We start from the raw sequence: 10,170 nt of genomic DNA on the forward strand, positions 1-10,170 counted from the left end.
GGCTGGGGGACATGACTTATGAGGAAAGACTGGGGGAACTGGGCTTATTTAGACTAGCAAAGACGAGACCAAGAGGGAACTTAATAACAGCCTTCAACTACCTGAAGGGGGTTCAAAAGAGGATGGAACTAGACTGTTTTCAGTGGGGACAGATGACAGAACAAGAAGCAACAGTCTCAAGTTGCAGTCAGGGAAGTTTAGGTTAAATGTTAGAAATAATTTTCTTACTAGGAGAGTAGTAAAACATGCATAGATTACCCAGAGAGGTGGTGGAAGCTCCATCCTTAGAGGTTTTCAAAAACCCAGCTAAACAAAGCTTTAGCTGAGATGATCTAGTTGGGATGGTCCTGCTTTGAGCAGGGGGTTGAACTAGATGACCTCCTGAGGTCCCTTCCAGCCCTTGTTTCTGTAATTCTATAAAATTAACTCTGAGAGTTCCTTAAACTTTCTGGAACTTGAGCTTGAATTTTAACAAAGTTTCTAGTGAAGTGGCTCCAATGATGGAGGAGAAGGGTTTAGTTTTGAAGTATAAGCCTTAATATAATTTCAGTTCCCATCTGCAATCCACAATTAGATTCAGCTTTGTTTGAGCTGTGCATGTAAGAAACACTTTTTCCTTCTGGGCAAACTGGAAAACAAAATTGATCTCCCTATAGAACAGGTAACTGTAACAGTAGGGACTTCCACCCATCGAAAAAAAAGTGCAAGGTTGCAGTGGGTTTTCCCCGAACAGCCCAATCTGGGGTTTCACTGTGATCAGATTACATGGAACTGGATGCATCTGTGAGAGGAAAATGGGGATAAAGCTACAGAAAAACCAGCAAGGGAAAGAGGGTCATGGAGAAAGCAGAAAAAGCAGTAGGAGGGCGGTCCTGAGAAAAAAAGCTGAGTGCTTTGGGCCATTTGCTCATGAGAAAGGCTTTGAACTTTGGGCAAAAAGACCGTCTCTTGTGTGATGCCTGTTGTGCTCGAGGAAACATAATTTGTATTTTCTGGGTATATAAACAGGACTGCATCAAAGAAATATTTAGCTCCATCATCAGTTTTTCCTAACTGGAACAACGCACAGGATGCAGATTTTGGCTAACTGCAGAAAAAGGAGTAAAAATGCACCTCTAATTCAGAAATCCAGATGGCCAGGCTTTATCAATAAAGCAGCTAGGCACAGATGTTCAAAGCTGTCCGAAGTGTTCAAAAGGGTGAGGCTCTTGGGGATTATTTGAGGGAACAGGGTACTTGCGGAGAAGGGAAGCAATATGGTTAGTTCAAAAAACTGTAAAGAAAGGAAACGCACCTGTAGTTTCTCTTTGCGCATAGAGTTCCCTTTGCCTTCAGGAGAGGAATTTGGACCTCCTTACATTTTGTTCTTTGAGTATTAAACAAGATTGATAGATAAAGAAAATCCTGGTAACATAGTATATTCAGGTGTTAGACAAATATTTCTATGGGGCAATTTAAGCAGGGATATTCCTCTCTTGAGTGAGGGCTAGACCTAATGATCTCTTGAGGTCTGTTCAAACCCTATTTTTTCCTATTAATTTATTTCAGTCCTAGTGGATTTTCCACCTAGGAGAAATTCTACAATCTTTGCATTCTCCTAAGCCTGTGGAAGGGTGTGCACACCCAAAAGTTTGCAAATATATATATTGCCAATATATAGTTGGCCTAATAAAATATATCACCTCTACCATGAGTTCTGATTCCTTTTGCCTGTAGATCAATACAGCTACAACCTGTATCAGTTCCAATGAGGCATTTAACACAGTTCCCCATGCTTCTTGCAGGCAAACAAGAGAAGTGTAGATAAATCAGCATTATTTCAAAAGTGATAAGCGAATGGTTAAAGTAAACCTAATGCAGGCAGCAAGGGTATTAATAGTTGAGTGTGAATCTGGGAGGATGGGTTCTGGTCCCTGGACTCCATGCTGTATGCAGTACTTGTTAGCATTTTCATTAGCAGCTTAGAGCACTAAATGGCACATATGCTAATCATATTAGTGCATGATATGAAGCAGGGATCAATCATGAATACTTTTGAGGTTTGGACTAAATCCTGATTAAATTGAAAAATGGGTTCAAATTAACACAGTGGGATTCAATTAAGACGATAGAGATTAATTTGTAATCTAAAAGAAACATTCTTAAATTGACAATGCCATGGAGGTAGCACTGCTCTTTTACCAAATGTCACTTCCCTGCCCATATCCAGCACATCTTGAGAGAAAAACCTGGCCCCAGGATAGCAGACCTGAACTCTACTGAACTTTGTCTCCATATGGGGCTATATATTCTCCCTGCTTGCTGCTCTTAACAGCACTGTTGAGTGTGCTGTCTGATATCAGTGCAAGGTTTTGCTTGCCGGTATGTTGATTTTTACTATATTTTGTTCAGAAAATGGAACTGTTTTAAATAAAGAGCAACAAGTACTCTCCAGTGGGAAATAGAAGCTGCAGGCTTATAGTCTTTCATTTTAATCTCTCCTTTGCTACGTTCCTCTCAGATTTGTGCTCCCTTTGTAGTCATCTCTGCTCTGAGAGCAGGGTATGTATCTTGATGAGTTTCAGTTCATCCCAGCTTCTGTTCTTAGTCTAAAGAGTATAACAGCATGTAACCAAAAAGGCCCTCTGAAAGTGGCCTAATCCTGCCTTGTTGGCAAATATAGTTTATCAGAAGAGTAAACTAGTATGTCTCCTGAGGATTGATCAGAGTTGGTTCCTGCTGATTTATCTTCAATCACTGTCTCAATCCTTGAGTTTGAGAATTACAGAATTGTAATTATAGGTTTATTCTGTGGTATAAGCTCTTAGACATGAACATAGCAGAGTGTTTTTTCCTATAACAGTAACCAACAGGTATACCTAAGCAAATATACTTCTTAGATTTGATGTGATCACAAAAGAAATCAGTAAACGTAGTGCTTTTCCTAACTATTTATATTCTTTTTTTCCCCAATTTTAAGAGCCTTGTGATGGTGCTGGAATTTGGGAGAGAGAAGAACTGTATAGGAGTGAATGAGGCTGAGGGGGAGGAGACTATATAGGTTTGTTGAGAAAAGTAAATGAAGCTTAAGATAAAGCCGAAGTGCGTGCTCTTCCTTTCTTAGTAGCTATATATTGTTTCATTCCCATTGCTCCAAGTCCAGGCGTATCACATTTATCTGCCCCCCAGGCTGGATGAAGGGTGCGGAGCCAATCCATGGGCTGGATTGTGCTCACAGACCAACTCTACGGTGTGTGCAGTGTGTGCCCCAGACTGGCCCTGTACATGCTGCATGCATTGCATGGGGTCAGTTGTGTGACCCATAGTTAGCACCATGGGCTGAATGATAGGGCTTTGTGGGCCAGATTTTTGATGCCCCTGCTCGAGTTGAAGCCTAGCAGACTGTAGGTCTTATGTTATGGATTTCCAAAGGAGTCTATGGAAATTAGAAACACAGATCCCAAACTGGTCAATTTACTTAAGCTAAAATCCAGCTGAAGCAAAGCAGTTCAGTTATTTCCTCTTCTGATCTCCGAGGTGCTCCCCATGCTGGGATTTAGAGGTTGGGTATTATACAAGCAAGGCCTCATAGCTTAATGTCACCTGAGGTCTCCGTTCTCATAGCATTAATTCCCGGCCAGGGACATTTCACCATTTCCATTCTCTCTGTGAGGAGGAATTCCTTTTTGACTCTGTTGTAGTTGCCCTGAGATGGCTTTAAGAAAGCATTGCTTAGTGGCAGGATCAGGGGACTGTCATATTGAATGTAATAGTTTGAATGTTTGTAATAAATACCCATTAGACAGTTTAGAAAAAAGGCAAGGTTCATCTTATCTAGGCCATTGCTTGTTTTTGCCTCCGTGTTGAATGTCTTGATTCTGAATTTTATCTTTAGAGGCCTTGCAGCGAACGTGCTGAATGTCTTGGTTTTTGAATTTTATCTCTAGAGGCCTTTAACAAAGTTAACCTAAAAGCAGCCCTTGGGCAGACATTCCGAGAGATCGAAACCTAGGGACTCGTGAAAGGGGGATGGCAAGAGAGGTCACAGCGGTGTTGTGGAAAATCTCCAAATTCAAGAATACAAACTGACCACCCAGCAGAAATCTGTTAAAAGATCCGAGCCCATATTTGGGAGTAGTGACAGGTTTGGGTAGGAGGGGCCCAAGACAGCAACTCACCCAGTAAAACTAACCTACAGTCCCAGTTCAGAGGTAACCTCACTTGGAGAACACCGAAGAAAGAATCGCAAGTATAGGCCGGATCAGACCAATCACCTGAACCACCCTCTCCGTGAACGAGAACTCCCGTTCACACTGAAGCTGCGGAGTACCCGAGTGGGACTGCAGGAAGCGGACTTGTTCCTATCACTGCTGAGACCAACCCTAAAACCATAACTAAAGAATGAAAGTATACCTGGGGATTTGGTTTCTCGGACTTCTAGGATTGTAAGTATACCATGAGAAATAACCTTTACTTGTAATTGTAGTTGTTTTTGTAATACTCATTCTTTTAGCATTGTTTGCGAAGGATTTCTTAAAGGTAAGCAGTGTTATATGTGTAGCAAGGAATTTTAAAATAAAATTGTGTTGTATGAATTAAGTGTGCAATCATTGTGAAATCGTGCAGTCAACCAAATACTCCCCCAGCCAGGCGCATCAAACAAATCAGTAAATTGTGTGGGATCTTTCTCTATTCCATAATCCACTAGAGACAGGGACAAAAGGGCCTTTGAGGTCTCTAGGATGTAAACCGCTACCAGAATGCTATCAGAATGGTAAAATTCTGCATCCACTTTGCGCTGATGACAGAGATATATAGAAGGTGCAAGTCAGCGATGAGTTTGTCCTTTGGTCTCTGCTTCCAAACTCATCACTGACTTGCCATGTTGTGTTTGGTTAAGACAAGTAACATCGCTGTACCTCAGTTTGCTACCTCTGTACGTCAGTCACATCATTATGGTAGCCACAGCATAGTGCTGCTACGAATCTCTTTTGATATTTGGATAATGATATGAGATTCCTAGAGGAAATGTGTTAAAGAAGCAGAAAAAAATATTATTATTTTAGCATTTGCATCAGTCCCAGTCTATTTAGTGAATAGGATGGATCACTGTAAGTTTTACTGTTTTTAAACCATGTTCCAGAGATTTGAAAGTAGCATGACTCCATCCAATTTTTCCTTCTGGCACATGGGATGTTTTTGAAAACTGAGGACAGCTATGACTCAGTGGTTGAATTTTCTGCATAGGCATCTCCATATTGAGTAGAAGTCTCTCTGTCTGTCCTTCCATCTCCCTGAAATAATGCATGTGTTTGCCTCCATTATCCTGCAACAAAGAGGAATTGATATCATTGTAGATTTCAATTTTAATAGCCTACAATTAAATCCCCCTTACAACTAGAAAGAGCTTTTTTATTTTCCCTTATTTTTCTTTGGCCAACACATTTATTTCAAGCACTTATAATGATGGGGTTTTTTTCATTGTTCTAAATGTTTTGTTATTATTACATAACATGCACAGATAAGAAATATAAAATAAAAACTTGTTCAACAGAATAAAAAATATTAAAAAGAAGTATAGTATACATTCCTTTCCAGTCAACAGATGGAGGAGGACAAAAGTCATGATACTTGTGAAGATTCTTATTAAAACCTTTAATTTTGAAAATCATCTTATTTAATTTAGTAAATCTTGCATTGCTTTTGTGACTTTATGCTTCTTGCTGTCAAGTTGTGGTAAAGTTTTATATTAAAGTGTTTTGAAATTCTCTTGAGGAAGGTGTAGACAAACTGTAAATTATAAATTCTCATCATTGATGTAAATAACGGAACTCTGTTAATAGATTTTTTTTTAAGTAAAGATTATATTCTGCATTTCATGTTGCTTCCATTTTTTTCCGTAGTTGTCTGTACAGAAAAAATAAAGAAATCATATGGAATCTCTAAATATTCTCCAGAGTTAATGTCATCTACTTAGCTTGCTTGGGTATTGAGTAGTTCTCTTTTGTGATGCTATGAATGCCTGACAGATTCACTTTCAAATGACTAAGGCCTAAATGTGGAAGAATAGCATTGTAAAGTGTCCAAGAAATCTATGTGCTAGTAGTATATTTTAAAAAGTAAACAATCAGGCTATAAGCTATTCTCAGTGGGAACACACTCCATCCCTCCTGCTGATGCTGTACAGAAGGAAATTCAAGATTCATGGGCCAGGGTGGATGTGGTTGGGGGGAGGAGGGAGAGAGAAAGCACATAACGTCAAGTGAGCGAATGTGCAAGAGTGAGCCAGACTCTGTAGTTATAAGGGCTGGGTGGGGCAGGCACTGAGCCTCATGGGTGACTGGTGCCAGCTTAGTTGGGGGGGGCAAATGCCCCCCCCCCCCGTGACTAGTCAGCAACCAGGAGGGGGTTCCCCCCACAGCCAATGTTGCCGACTGGGGTAGGAGGGTCCCTCCGCAGCAAAATGTACCAACCGGTGACTGGGTGCACTGCTCCCGAAAGTAGCTGCAGTGCTTCTGGAAGTGGCTGTGGCCTAAATTGGGCGCTCCCACTCCCTGGTCGGTGCTCGCAGGGAAGGCACTGGCACTCCCACCTGCCCTCCCCTGCCCATCACCTAAGCAGGGAGGGCAGCCAGTTAGGGGGTGCATCAGCATTCTCAGGGGGTGCATATGCACCCCCATTCACCCCTACACATCACCACTTCTGAGCCTTATGTAAGATGATGCAAAAACAGCCAATGCAGCAGTGGCTAGATATTCTTTGTAGTATCATGCAGTCTCTAGCTGTATCACAGGCTCTTGAATATTGCATTTCTTTCTGTGAAATGAAATAAGTTCAACAGGAGGGACAGGCAGTTCCCCTACTTAAGAGTAGACTGCTTAGTGGTGAGGACATTGTCAGGGGAGGTAGGTAAGGAGAGCACTGAACCCAGGTCTCTCACTTCTGTGTGATTTGTTCTAATGACTAGGCCATTATGTAAAAAGTGGGTACCAACACTTCCTCCTTAAAGCAGACATGCTTTAAAATAAAAAGTCAGGCATAGGACTTTGGGGCAAATTCTTATACCTTGGTTGGGCATAATCAGTTCTCTGGGAACTCCCTCACATAACTGATGTTGAGAGTAGTCAGGAAAACGGGACATGCCTCGAATACTGCTCCATTCTGGCTGGCATACCATTCTCTGGGTAGTCAGGTGACTGCCATAACTTAAAACAGTCCTGAGACTGCTCTAAACTATGCCAAGGCCTGGGGCAGCATAGAACTGGCCCCATAATCAGGAAACAACAGGCTTGGGGCATGTCTTCTCTTCAGTAATTCCTCACAGTTGAGGATGATTGTCTTCTATGATTGTCTTATCTGTGTGTCCAAAGATGGCTGATGAGGCCTCTTTGGGATTGAGAAACTCTACTGCAGCTTGAACGTGTGTTTCCATGTGGGGTGGGTGGTGCTGAATTCCTGATTCAGTCCACAGCATGCTGTTTCTGACACTCCCGCTTTTCCAGCTCCTGTTATTGTCGTGAGGTTTCAAAGTACTGAGATCCCAGCAACAGACTCTCCATTTGGGGCAGTCCTGAGTGATAGTCTCCCATGAGTTGACATCAATGTTGCTTTTTTTTTTAAGTTGGCCTTGAGGATATTCCTGAAGCACTTTCTCTGCTCTCCTCTTGAGTGGAGGGCAGAGAACTTTTTTTAAGTTGGCCTTGGCTGAGCTAGGAGAATAAAACTTGCTTCAGGAGTCTGGAGCATCCAGATAACATGGCTGGCCCAATAAAATTGATGTTAGATGATCATTGCCTCAATACTCATGGTGTTTCCTTGCAGGAGAATGCTAACATTGGTGTGTCTGTCTTCCCACTGGATTCAGATGATCTTCTGCAGATGGCACTGATGGTACTTCAACAACTTGAGAGTCTCCTGTATGTTGCCCATGTCTCAGCTCTGTACAGCAAGGTCAGGATCACAACTGCTTGATAAACCATGAACTTGATTTCAGATCTGATGTCGTGATCTTCAAACACTTCCCCCTTAGAGTCCTTCAATGTTGATCTTCCACCGGCATTGCTTCTGCTGCAGCCATCGTTTGGGAACCAGTCTGAGTGATGTAACTGAGCAAATGAGTCTGTGATCAGTCCAGCAATCATCAGCTCTTAGCATAGCTTGGGTGATGAGGACATCTTTGTGATCCTGGGCACAAATGATGACCTAGTCAATCAGGTGCCAATACTTAGATCGTGGGTGTTGCTGTGATGTCTTGTCCCTGTTTTTTCTGGGGGAACAGGATGTTGGTGATGGTGAGTCCATGTTCCGTATGTTTGGTCAAGAGGAGGATGCCATTGGAGTAGACTTTTCCTACTCCTTCCTTGCCAGTGGTTCCTTTCCAGAGGTCAGAGTCCCTTCTGACTCTAGTGTTGAAATCACCAAGATAAATAAGTCTGTCTCCCTCCAGAATGTCAGAAAGGACTTGGTCAAGACTGGCATTGAATTCCTCCTTGGTTTCATAGGCAGTGTCAAGAGTTGGGGCATACATACTGATGACAGTGGCGTGTTGGCTTCCCACCAGTTTAAGACAGAGCCACGAGGCACTCATTAATTCTGATAAGGAACTCATTGAGTTGGTTTATGAGTTCAGTCTTAATGGCAAAACCAACTCTGTGAAGTCGGCATTCTCTTTATTTTTTACCCTTCCAGAAGAAGGTATAGCCACCGCCACATTCTTTGGGCTACCCATTTCCCGCTCGCTTGGTCACACTCAGTGCATTACATTGATGTGTTGCCCGAGTCTTTGGGCCACAACTGCAGTGCAGCACTCTGGGAGTTCAATATTAGTGTTGTCTGTGAGGTGCCTGATGTTCCAGGTCCCTAAAATGTTGGGGTGTTTTCACTTGTATTTTTGATCACAAAAAGGTGATTCCACTGTACATGGCTATCCAATCAGGAAGAAATACAGAATACTGTATTAGGCTATGTTTAGGGCACCTTTTCTAACCCCCTTCCCATGTGGGGTGAGCAGGGCAGATCCTGGAGAGGGCTGCTTAGTCATTACAGCTGCCAAATCACACTTCTGCTTCCTTCAAGTACTAGACAACTCTCTTGTAACTGCTGCCTTTGTGCCAGTACATAACTAGGAGCTTCCAGACCTCACAATCCTGCTTCTATCTCCAGTAGCTGGTTGCCAAAGAGCTTGAGGAATGTGATGAAAAAGCTGTTTTCCTGGAAGATGCCTAAGCGTGACTTCTTTTATCATGGAGAAGCTGCTGCACATCAGCTTCCACACAGCTCTTAGCAGAACAGGACCTTGATCCAAAGGCAAGGAAACCAAGACAACCGGGGATTTCGTTCTGCTGCAGCGCTTCATCTGCCTTCACAGCCACAGAGATTCTAACATCTTCTCCTGCCTGCTGTGTCATTGAGGACTTGTAGACCCATGGCTGGGGGCTGGGCAGGCTTATTATGGTGGCAACCTGTACTCACCATGTCACAACACTGTCAAAGGATATATGTGGCTTTTCAGGAGGGAAAGCATTGCCATCTGCTTTCCTCACCACATCCTAGTGGTGCTGCTGCTGCTTGGTCTGTGGCTGCTCATTCCCTCCCTACTTATTTCACAGCTAACCTTCCCTGAAAGTCATTCCACTATCTGCTACCTATGGATGTGCCGGGTAGCAATACAGCTCTGCCCCACAGTGAGCATGTCTATACTTGTAATTAATGCGCACAAATAAACTCGGGAGCTTATTGCTCCAGTGTTTACTCATGCGCAGCACATGGAGCCTAGTGGGAGCAGTCCTGGCTTACCAGGCCAAGGCTGCTCTGACCAGGCTCCATGTTATGTAGAGGGGCTGGCTGGGGCACGAGAGTGCTTCAGCATGGGGCTAGCCAGCAGGCAGCCCCCATGCTGAAGCACCGTAGTGCCCCAGCCAGCTCCATCACCCTCTACACATGTGTTTAAGCACAGTACTTTAATGCACCACCGGATAGTACTTGTGTCTGACAGGACTGTCCAATGGCACAGTAAACTAGTCTACACCAGCCTAATTCCACAAACATGTAGATGGTGATGCTTTACTGAGCAGTAAATTAGCCTGCTGTGCAGTAAGGCACACATCTAGACGCACCCATTAAATACCTTCTCTGAAATAAGGTACTTGATATTACGTAACACAAGCTTTTTAAAGGAACAATTTCACATAT

At 43.0% G+C, this 10,170-nt stretch overlaps 1 long non-coding RNA gene across 2 annotated transcripts in view; it reads left to right on the plus strand.

The window, feature by feature from the left end:
* The first annotated feature begins 7,687 nt into the window (after positions 1-7,687).
* The window catches only part of LOC109297213, a 50,077-nt gene continuing 47,594 nt past the window's right edge, over positions 7,688-10,170 (plus strand). For both annotated transcript variants that reach the window (XR_002097245.1, XR_002097244.1), the window contains exon 1: positions 7,688-7,929. This is a non-coding gene — a long non-coding RNA (uncharacterized LOC109297213). The remainder of the gene's footprint in view (positions 7,930-10,170) is intronic.

Source organism: Gavialis gangeticus, unplaced genomic scaffold, assembly GCF_001723915.1.
Source record: "Gavialis gangeticus isolate Ggan-Ray unplaced genomic scaffold, GavGan_comp1, whole genome shotgun sequence".
NCBI classification, from domain to species: Eukaryota; Metazoa; Chordata; order Crocodylia; family Gavialidae; genus Gavialis; species Gavialis gangeticus.